Source organism: Sminthopsis crassicaudata, chromosome 4 (assembly GCF_048593235.1).
Source record: "Sminthopsis crassicaudata isolate SCR6 chromosome 4, ASM4859323v1, whole genome shotgun sequence".
NCBI lineage: Eukaryota > Metazoa > Chordata > Mammalia > Dasyuromorphia > Dasyuridae > Sminthopsis > Sminthopsis crassicaudata.
The window spans coordinates 84,269,889-84,282,278 of NC_133620.1; positions in this window are offsets into that span (position 1 = coordinate 84,269,889).

Genomic DNA, 12,390 nt, shown 5'->3' on the forward strand with positions numbered 1-12,390 from the left:
TACCTAAAACCATCAGCAAGCATTATCTATAATGCAGGTAACCCAGAAGCCTTCCCAATTAGATCAAGGGTGAAGCAAGAATGTTGATTTATTCAATATTACATACTACAAATGTTAGTGTTTCCAACAGGAGAAGAAAAATAAATATGCAATGATGAAATCAAGTACCATTATTTGCAAATGATATGATGGTATATGTAGAGAACCCTAGAGCATCAAATAAAAAAATACCTTAAATAATTGATATCTTTAGTAAAGTTACAAATATAAGATAAGCCCATGTAAATCATTAGCATTTCTTTTTATGACCAACAAGGCTTACCAGGAAGAGATAGAAAGAGAAATTCCATTTAACTCAATTGTATACAATGTAAAATACTTAGGAATCTACCTACCAAGACAAACAGTAACTATATGAACAAAAATACAAAACAATATTTAATCGACATATAAGGAAATAGCAAACAATATATTGGGTATAAAGATTAAAAACAAACCCTGGACAAAGAACAAATTTAAAATCATTGATTAAATACCAAATTGGAAAACTTTTAAAAAATCAAAAGAAAGATTAATAAAATTGTAAGTAAAAAGAAGAAAACCAAATAACCAGCATAAAAAAATGAAAAGGATAAATTCGCTGCCAATGAACATGTAATTATAGCAATTATTAAGAACTATTTTCACAATTATATGCCAATAAATCTGACAATTTAAGTTAAATTGATGAATATCTATTAAAATGAAGTACACAGATTACTAGAATAGGAAGTGGAACATTTAAATAACACCATCTTAGAAAAAAAATGGAATTGAAAAAAAGACATTCATGACCTCTCTATAAAAAATCTCCAGAATCATACGGAGTCAGAAGTGAAATCTACCAAACATTTAAAAGAGCAATGAATTCTAATATTTTAAAAATTCTTTGGAAAAAAAAGGCAAAGAAGAATTTCTATCAAGTTTCTTTTATGGCATAAATGTGATGCTGATACTTAAAACAGAAAAAAAAAAGCTACAGATGGATTTCCCTAAATGAATATTGATTTTAAATATATAATAAAATATTAACAAATGGATTAGAGCAATACATCACCAAGGTCATATATAATAATGAGGTGGAATTTATACCATGAATGTAGCAATGGTTTACCATTAGGACAGCTATCAGCATAATTGATCATATCAAAGACAAAGCCAACAAAAATCTAATGATTATGTCAATAGATGCAGAAAAAAGATTTTTGTCAAAATACAATAGTCATAGTTTACACTCATTTCCCAGTGTTCCTTTTCTGGATGTAGCTGATTCTGTCCATTATTGATCAATTGGAATTGGATTGCTCTTCTCTATGTTGAAGATATCCACTTCCATCAGAATACATCCTCGTACAGTATTGTTGTTGAAGTGTATAGTGATCTCCTAGTTCTGCTTGTTTCACTCAGCATCAGTTGATCTAAGTCTCTCCAAGCCTCTCTGTATTCCTCCTGCTGGTCATTTCTTACAGAGCAATAATATTTCATAACCTTCATATACCATAATTTACCCAACCATTCTCCAATTGATGGACATCCATTCATCTTCCAGTTTCTAGCCACTACAAAAAGGGCTACCACAAACATTTTGGCACATACAGGTCCCTTTCCCTTCTTTAGTATTTCCTTGTGATATAAGCCCAGGAGTAGCACTGCTGGGTCAAAGGGTATGCACATTTTGATAGCTAAAAAAAAAAAAAAAAAAAAAAAAAAAAAGAATCTTTTTAAATAGGCTATGTATTCAAGGTTAATGGTCCTAGTCTGGAGCAGTGATTCTAATCCTGGGAATGAAAGAAGTGAGTATAGTTGCCTTTTAAACAGCTGACCCAGGTTTATTTCCCGGGTAAATACCATATAATATTGTAACAAAAGCACAATTTTAGGTAGGTAGTAGGTAGTAGGGTCTTAATTTAGAAACACAGAAAATATAAGTATATACATAATTATGTGAAAGGAGAGAATTCTTCTAGAAAGCATACTCCCTCCCCTTTATAAACCTTCAAAAAAATACATTAGTCATTTCTATCAAAAACATTAAACAATATAAGAATAAATGAAACTTTCCTTAAGGTGGTAAGATGTATTGATCTAAAAGCACCAGCAGGAATTATCTCTAATGATGATAAGTTAGAAACCTTTCCAATAAGATGAGTCATGAAGCAATGATGCCCATTATTGAAACTTTATTGAAAATTCTTATAGAAATGTTAGCTATAACAATAAGACAAAAATAAATTATGGGAATTAGAATATGCAAAAACAAAATTAAACTATCACTCATTGTAAATGAGTGGTATATTATAGAATCCTAGAGAATAAACTAAAGCATGAGTTGAAATAACTAACAGCTTCAACAAAGTTGTATAATTTTTTTAAAATTCCCTGAATTTCCAAACAAGAAAGACCAAGTGGATAAAAACCATTGCCTCAAAGGAAGTTCATTTGAACGGATAACTCTTTTGGACCCTCCCCTTGATTTTATTTGAAATATGACAAGTAATTCCCACTCTATCATCAGTATAATTCATGATTAAAGAAAAGGATATTGTAGATGAGGAAAATGACGGTGGTGGAGTTTGAAAATAATAAATAAGGCAACTGAAAACGTCATAGTCTTTTCTCCTAGGAAAAATTCTATTCTTTTCTTATTGTAAATTTAAAGGAACAGGTAAGTGAGAATTTCTTTTAAGCATTTCAAAATCCTTTTCCTAGTTAATCCATATATTACTAAATTTCTTCTGTACTTAAATTCATAAGAATATTTATAAGAGACCTAGGGACTATTCTGATATTTTTAATAATTTCTCCTACTGATTAAAATGTTTTGCTTCAAATTTGCCCTAAAACTATCAAACATATTTGTGGACCATTGAAATTTATCTTCTCATATGATATGCACAATAATAAAGAAGTATCCTATTCAAACCCCTTCATACTGTTCTCCTGAGAATTCATCTTAAAAATGTATATTGAGGACAATTAAGGATGGTATCAAAGAAATAATAAGGCATAAGAATGATTGGGAAATAAACTCAAAAGTGTTAGACTCAAATGAAAGAAAAAAATAGATGAATACAATGTATATATGTATAATACTATACATATTATATGCTATCTATCACATAATAACATAGGTATAATAGCATATCCATGCATATAATATGCCTAATATTGAGCTAAGCTCTCGGTTTACAGTGTGAGGGGGGAAGGCAATATTTATTTTCAATGAGTTTGTTCTAATTGAGAGAGAGCATGTATTATAAAAGAAAGTTCAGCCACAGGGAAGATTGAATATTCCCAAAATCTCAGCAATAAATCAGGCAGAAAGTCCTTTATGTTATATAAGTAGATTAGATGGTAGTGCTGGTGACTTATAGGATATTAAAGATGGGGATATGATAAGACTGGAGGATCTCAGGACAGGGTGAATGATAAGGTTTTTCCAAGTTTTGATTTGTTGACAATCTAGAAAAAGGAGAAAGCAAAGGTAGAGTGTTAGAATACACAGGAGCTATTGGAATACACAGGAGCCACCTGACAGTGGCTGTTGGAGGTGCAACCCCGACCTGCAGAATGGATCCCCTCTTGTGAGAGGATGATAAAAGGAGATTGAGAGGCAGTTGCTGTTCTCTGACCTCTACACTGAGAGGCTGTTGCATTGTCTGGCCTCTTTCCTCTTCCCTCTGCCTCCAATTTATCTCATTCACAGTCCGCAATATCTGTGTCAGCAAAGGCCTCCCTGTAACTCCTTCAGATGCTATGATCCACAGTTGTGGAGGCCCTCGGAAAATAGATCTGTCCCTTAGCAGTAAAGGGTGCCTTAAGTGAAAACTAATACTCTTACCTCCTGGCATCCCGGAGGATTTCTAGGATAACCTTGCTAATATAGGAGATGAAAGTTGAGAAGAAAAAAAAAAAAAAAAAAAAAAAAGTGAAATTGGAATCATGGCAGATCTCAATAAGCATAAGGAGAGATAAGTGTAAGGCTAAATCAACTAAGAAAAGTCAAATAGAATAATTGATTATGCAAATTGTTAGAGTGAAATTGTTAAAACACAAGTTGGGGAATAGAAGTTTACAAAAGTAGGTATAACTGATGCTGTGGAGTTGAGACAAAAAAAAAAAAAAGAATCATCATGATTATTTGTAGAATAGTTTTATCAGATGCTTAGGGTTGAGGTAAATTCTTACATGTAGATTTTTTCTTTTGCTTTATTATTTTAAGCTAAAAATCTTAATAATTATGAAGAATCTGGGTAATTTTCCAATGACTTGTATCATACAGGTGGGGGTTTGTTTCTGCTACAACCTAATGACTATTATCTGTCATCTAACTACTGCCTTATTTCTCTCCTGGAGGAGACAGTAAAGGAATTTGAAAAATTCTGTCACACACTCCAGGTTGATAGGAAGAATGGGAGGTTCCAAAAGGAAATAGAACTAAGATAAAGTACAATGGAAAATAAAAGGATATTATGTTAAAAAGGAGAGAACCCTTATCAGGATGATGGAGTATAAAGAGTATTACACTGAAGAGAAAGGGAAGGAGGATTACCATACATTTAGAGATTAAAACAGATTTGGGACTCTCCTGAAAAGCAGAAAGTGCTGTATTATGAACAGAAATACATTGCTTATCTATATCTGAATCATGCATCCAAGTTGAAATGGAATTATGAGTCTGTAAAGGGCTGAAACTCTTAAGTCAATGCACTGAGGTTGGATAATCGAGCACTTGAGCCTAATTACCAATTGGACAATACTCTCTAAGATTATGCTTGGAAAATGCCCCTTCCCACTATCTTGTGCTGGCCCAATCATTTGGTGTATATAGTGAATTGTGAGAGGGACTAGGAGGTGCAGTAAGACTAGCCAGACTCACTCTGGGTGGGAGACAAAGAGATGAGGTCCCTTCCCTCCCCTTCACTTCTACTGCCAAAGACCAAGAATAAAGACTTTTGTTTATCCTGACTCTGGCTGATTCTAAGGTATCCAGGATGCTAACTTGGTCGCCACATGAGTCCAGCCTGTATTTGGCACTGAATGATGCCAACACATCTGCTGCTAACCCAGTGATGCTATTTATGAAGATTAGAGTCATATTTGACTTGAGGAAATAACGTCAGGACACTGATGGGAAGATGAGACTACAACATTCTCCAGATTTTTTTGAAATTGGGAAGATTCTGTTTTACTTATAAGATAGGAGGAAGGTGAGTGTTAACATAGATGAAGCTGAGTCCTCTCCTTCCTCTTTTCCTACCCCAACAGTTCTTGGTCAGCAATATCCTAGAAAGCCACATAGTCCAGTTTTTGAATCCTAACCCTTCTTATTGTCCTAGATATTTTGTAGATGATCTCTAGTCTGTGGCTAAATTTTCTAGATCTATTAAATTAAAAATCTGATTAAACTTCAAATGCCTTTTAGCATTTAGGCTAAATTTGGGGTAGAGCAGTTTTAAGCCCATTCTTTACATTTAGATATATTAGGAACAAAATCTTCAAGGAAGGGACAAGACATTTGATTGTAAATGGGATAATGATTACTGAAAAGAGAGAAAGAAGAGTAGCCCAGCTCCTCATTTGTTTCTGTTTTCTTTGCAAAGAGAATAATATTTACCCAGGATATGACACAATACCGAATCCTATCCAGGAGATGTTGCTTAAGTTAAAGAAATAGTAAGAGAACAAATAGCTAATCTACTCTTAAATGAATCTTAAATTCCTTTACTGTCTCCTCCAGGAGAGAAATAAGGCTGGAAGAGAGAATAGCATAGCTCATTAATGAAATTTGAAAGATAATGGAAAAGCAAAGAGGAACCAAAAAAAATTTGAAAAAATCAAATGTCCCAATTTTAGAAGCATGAGCAGAATCAGAAGCAGGAGGAAAAGATGAGAGGAGGAGAAGAAGAGAAAGAAGAAATAGATGACAATGACAATGATATGATGATGATAATGCTGGCAGAATCTGGAAACTATGTACTTGGAAGGCTGACTTCAAATATTGGGAGAAGTCTGGAATGATTCCCTTAAAATGAACTTTTAGAAAGGGCATCAATGATTACAGAGGGCCAACACTGCTTCATCAAGAACATCAGGTTAAACTAACCTTATTACCTTCTTTTTATAGGATTATTAAACTGGCAGAGGGGCAATATGTTATGGAAAGTATTGATTTTAGTGAAACTGTTGGTATATTTTGTGATTTAGTGAAACTCTGATAGATTTTAGTATACTATTTTGTGGAGAATATGGAGTGATATTAGATAGATGGAAATTCAATAAAATGGATGGATAAGCAGTTAAAAACTCAATGAGTTGTTGCTAATCATTCTATCTCTTCATGAAAAAAGGCTTCAATTGAATTTCTCAGAATTATTTTTGGTGTTGTGCTATTTTTTCCTTAATTACTTTGCAAAATTAGTAGATAGTATGCTCATCAAATTTGTAGTTGATCCTAAGTTGGGAAGGATAATTAACAAAATACTATGCTTGAGACAATATTGAATTGACACTAAGATGAAAGTTAATAAGTATATTACATCTTACAGTCTAATACCAAAAGAAACTTTACAAGAATAAGACAGGGGAACCAAGTTTAGATAATAATTCTTCTGAAAACAAGATGTAGGAATTTCAATAGACTGCAAGCTCAAGATGAGCCAACAATGAGAAATGAATCGGGAAAATGGTAATGTAGAGTCATGATGTTCAGAAACATGGTTGTGATTTTTTTCAGGAGGGGAATCAGTATATTCTTTCAATGTCTAATGACATTCTGGTTTTATAATTTTTGAGTAGTTTTCCTTGATAATTTCTTGAAAGATAGTATCTAGCTCTTTTTGTCTTTGAATCAAGTGGTCCAATAATCTCTCTGCATCTATTTTTAAATCAGTTGTTTTTTCCAGTGAGATATTTCACATTTTCTTCCATTTTTCTTTCATTCTTTTAATTTACTTTTATTTTTCCTGATGTCTCATAATATCATTAGCTTCTGCATGCCCAATTATATTTTTAAGGAATTATTATTTTTTTTAGTGAGATTTTGTACCTCCTCTTCCATTTGGCTAACTCTTGTTAGTGTATGTGTGTGTGTATGTGTGTGTGTTTGTTTCTGTTTTTATTTGTTTGTTTGCTTTTTACTGAGGCAATTGGGGTTAAAATTGGGACTTATCCAGGATCAGAAAACTAGCAAGTTGTTGAGGCCAGAATTGAACTCATATTCTCCTGACCCCAGGGTCAGTACTTTATCCACTGTTGACATATAGCTGATTATTAATTCTGTTTTTAAAGGAATTCTTCTCTTCAGTGATCTTAAAAAAATAAATAGTAACTTTTTATTTTCAATACACATGCAATATAGTTTTCAACATTCATTCTTTCAAAACCTTGTGTTCTAAAATTTTTCTCCTTCCTTTCCCCCCCACACTTTCCCCTAGATGGTAAGCAATTCAATATGTGTTAAACATGTGCAATTCTTCTATACACATTTCCACAATCATCATGCTGCTCAAGAACAACCAGATCAAAAAAGAAAAAATGAGAAAGAAAACAAAATTCAAGCAAACAAGAAAAAAGTGAAAATTCTATGTTGTGATTCACACTCCATCCCCACAGGACTCTCTCTCTCTCTCAATACAAATGGCTCTCTTCATCACAAGATCATTGGAACTGGCCTGAATCACCTCACTGTTAAAAAGAACTATGTACATCAGAATTAATTATCACATAATCTTGTTATTGTGTAGAATGTTCTCTTTATTCTGCTCACTTCACTTAATATCAATACATGTAGGTATCTCCAGTTTTTTTTCTGAACTCATCCTGCTGATAGTTTCTTATAGAACAATAATATTCCATAACATTCCTGTACTAAAATTTATTCTGTCATTCCTCAACTGATGGGCATCCATTCAGTTTCTAGTTTCTTGCCACTACAATAGGGACTGCTACAAACATTTTGGACACATTGGGCTGCTTGGGATACAGGCCCAGTAGAGACACTGCTATATGAAAGGGTACTCACAGTTTGATAGCCCTTTGTGCATATTTTCAAATTGCTCTTCAAAATGATTAGATCATTTCACAACTCCACCAATAATGTTTGTAGTTCCCCAGTTTTCTCACTACCCCGCCAAGATTTGTCATTATCTTTTGCTGTCATCTTAGCCAAACTGGGAAGTATGTAGTATTACCTCAAGGTTGTTTTAATTTGCCTTTCTTTGATCAGTAGTGATTTAGGACATTTTTTCATATGACTAGAAATAATTTTTTCATCTGAAAATTGTCTGTTCATATCCTTTGACCATCTAAGTGATTTTTTGTATATTTTTTTCCAATTTGGCTGATTCTGCTTTTCAAAGTTTTTTTTTTTTTTTCCTTAATTTGATTTTTATGTATTTTTGCCATTTAAACTATTCTATTTTTAAGGTTTTGTGTTTTTTACTATTTTGTGCCTTCTTTCTGAAGCTATTGACTCTTTTTTTTTTTTTTCCCTGAGGCTGGGGTTAAGTGACTTGTCCAGGGTCACACAGCTAGGAAATGTTAAGAGTCTGAGACCAGATTTGAACTCGGGTCCTCCTGAATTCAGGGCTGGTGCTCTATCCACTGCGCCACCTAGCTGCCCCTATTAACTCTTTTTTAAAAATGATTTTCCTGCAGAACTATAAAATCCTTTTTAAACTCTTCCTGGGCCAGAGGCCAATTCATATCTTTTTTGAGGCTTTAGATGCAAGAAATTTGACTTTGTTGTCCTTTTATGAGTTTTTGCTTTGATCTTTCCTTTCATCATAGCAACTTTCTGTAGTCAGAATGTTTGTTCATTTTCTAGCCTATTTTGTGACTTAACTTTATGCTAAAAAGAGATTTTGCTTCTGTAGGGAAAAGGGCACTTCTCAAGCTTCACGCCTTTTGGACAGTTGTTTTTAGAAGTAATTCTGGGGAGGTATATTCTAGGAAGAGGTGTTTACTACTCTCCTGGTTGGTACTATGGTCTGTGAGTGACCTCAAGTATTCTTTTCCACCTTGGAACTGGGAATATAGAGGGCCCGAACTGTGAAAAGGTATACTTGAATCTAGGTTAGCATGGTGCTTATCGTGAAGCACCTACTCAATGTGAGATAGTGGTTCTCTATGGTGATGTAATGGTTGCTCATGCTCAGTGTGTTGTAGTGATGTAATCGTACTGAGGTACTTAAGGGAGTCTCAGACACAGAAGATGCTCTCTCAGCCACAGACACAGAAAAGACTTTAGGCTCCAGACTTCAGACGCCAGACTCCATCTTGGACCAGGATCATTTCTCCACTTAAAGACCAAGGACTTGGGGCTGATCTCAAGGTCCTTCAGAGAGTTGGTCCGGACATTACATGGGACCATCATCCTTGCTCCCATGAAGTTGCCAACACTGGTGTGTTAATGCTCTTCCTTGCCCTGGGACCAAGACCTAGTAGGATGGACCAGATTCAGGTTTAGGTAATACAATAGAATCCTGCTCCCAGTGCCATCATAATGACTCAGGTAATCTCCTTCAGGATAGTTCTCCAACCCTGCACTATTTGTGGGTTAAGAGCTTCAGAGATCGTCATAGCCATTATTGATTCTGTTGCTTTCAGGGACTGATTCTGTTTTACTGGAAGGGCCTGCACTGGACTGTTTCACTCCTATCCTGGGGCAGCAGAACTTACCTGCTGATCTAACTTATTTTAGGCTGGAAGGAGGAGAGAGAGAGAGAGAGAGAGAGAGAGAGAGAGAGAGAGAGAGAGAGAGAGAGAGAGAGAGAGAGAGACATTGACTACAGAGCAGAAGACTAATTATGCAATAATGATGAGCACTTGAACTCAGGATAATGTCTCTGTTACTAAAGAGTGATGAATCTTTGCCATAGACCATTTCCAGCTATGTGACCCTGAATGAGTCACTGGAATTCTAAACGTTGGTCTCTTCATTTGTTAAATGGGAACACTAATAGCATTAGCTCAAAGGCTATTGTAGATTAAAAAGACAATACAAGTAAAGGGCTTTACAAAAGTCAACTTTTATTATTGTAAATGTTGTTAAATTCTCTTAGCTATACATTTTATTTTTTAATGTTATTCAATGGTACTAAAGAGCTTCTGTTGACCAAACTGATTATTTGGTAATCTTATAAAAATGATAAAATTAATATTTAATCAAAGAAAGTCAACGCCCTCCACCTCTTTTAATAGAACCCAGGGAAGATGCTAGTCTTGAGGCTAATGAGATCACTTATGATTGATGCTATTTCTGAATAAACTTGCTAGACTTGTTCACTTTTCCTGTTCCTTTAAGATTAATTACACATGAGTACTGCAGTGTGAAGGAGTGATTTTGTATAAAACTAATTAACAGAGGAAATTGTGAAACATGAAATATATTTTAATTGCTTTTGTTTTATTGCTTATTGGGATTTTTTTGGCCAGAAGATGAAAAACTAAAATGTTATTATTGTGAATTTAGAATAATAAAAGCAGCTACTTCCCATAGGATATTAACAAAAGAGATGGATATCACTATATTTCTCTGAAGATTAATTATTTGGGAGATAGATGGATGAACATATTCCAAACTCTTTTCTCACCCCCATTGTCACTTCCTTACATTCGTATTAAGCTCTATTATAAACTTCTATATACTATTTATTAATCAGTGTTGTAATAAAAACAATTCAGAACTGAGGCTAAATACTGAAGACTAATTTGACTATTTTTTCCCAAGGATATTCATCTACACACCTACTTGCCAATGAATACTGCCAGCTTAAGTAGGTACTCCATCATTGTCATATGAACTACAAGCCACAAAAAAAAGTTCCTGCCATTTTCAAAGCCAGAGATCTCACTTTGTAAAAGAATACTATCAATCTGACTGTCACCACAAGGCATACTCTTATTAGTAGAAATACGTAGTTGTCGTTAAAAGGGGAAATGTAATTTTTTTTAGAGATTATTATGTTACTTTGGCCTTTATTTGCATTTAGTGCTATTAAGATAAACATTTTTGTTTTTAATTTATGTTTCTAATTTTGGAGACTTTATCTGTGAGTTCATCTATTCAAGGATTTCTTAGTGTGACACTTTCTAAAGTGATGTATGCAGATTGGTAATTCATCTGCTAGAGACACTTGGTGGCACACTGATAGATAATTAGGTCTGGAATGCAGAAGACAATTTTTTAAATTTTATAGTTATATTTTTATATTATTTAAATTTATTAGTTTTGTGGACCCAGAAAAGTCAAAAGTCTTCCAGGCTCAGTTTCCTCATCTGTAAAAAAATGAGGATAGTAATAGCATCTCCATTGTAGAGATATGAGGATAAAATGAGACATCTATTTTTAAAAGTGCTTAGAACAATGCCTAGAGAAGAGTAGATACTATGTAAATACTTATTCCCTTCCCATCTGTTACTGATAGTTTTAGATAACTACCTGGAGAATTAAGAGGTTAAGTGACTTGGTCAGGGTCACAAAACCAATATTTGTCAGAGGAATAACATGAACCTAGGTCTTCCTGATTCTGTGGCACAACGAAAAACTTTTAATTTAATTAATAATTGAATTTATAGTTTTAATTAATGATAATTTTATTTGATTTATTAATATAGAATAATAATGCTAAGCAGAAGTATTAGCACTTTGAAAGCATTAATGAAGTTTATATCAGATAATAAAGAGACATTATCACAATTTTTCAAAAAGGCATAGCAGAAAGACAAAGTAATTGGCTCTTGGTCACACATTAAATCAATGTCAATGAATAATAAACATTCACTGACCATCACAGGCTTTAACAGCATTTTTTTTCTTTTATCATTAAATAATGATGATAGTATAAATATTTATTACTGGGTAATTAGGACATGGGAGATCAATCTGGAGGTTTGGTAATTAATTAAATCTAATAGTGGTTAAAGAATAATTAGGGTCTTAAGATGGATTCTACTTCAAATTATGAATAAATCTTTAAAAGAATTAGGAAATTATTAATATAAAATTATCTTAAATAAGTATTCTATTTTAACACAATATTAGCAATATACTTTTAAAACATCATTGGGAAATACATTATGGCAGATAAGATTTTATGAGATTACAGTTACATGGGCTCTTATCAGTGATTCTATCATATTACAAAAATTGCTTAAGGAGATGTTTTTTTGAAATGAAGGCTGAATTTCCTAGCCTCTTGTGACTGATTCTTGAAAGTATTGAAGTTGTTAGGAAGGGTAGCACATATTTGTCACAGAGTGTAATCCTTGTAACTAAATAGACTGAAAGTCATGGATGGCTATCCTTGGAGTTCAAAGCTGCAGTAGGAATAAAACCAATGAGGCATT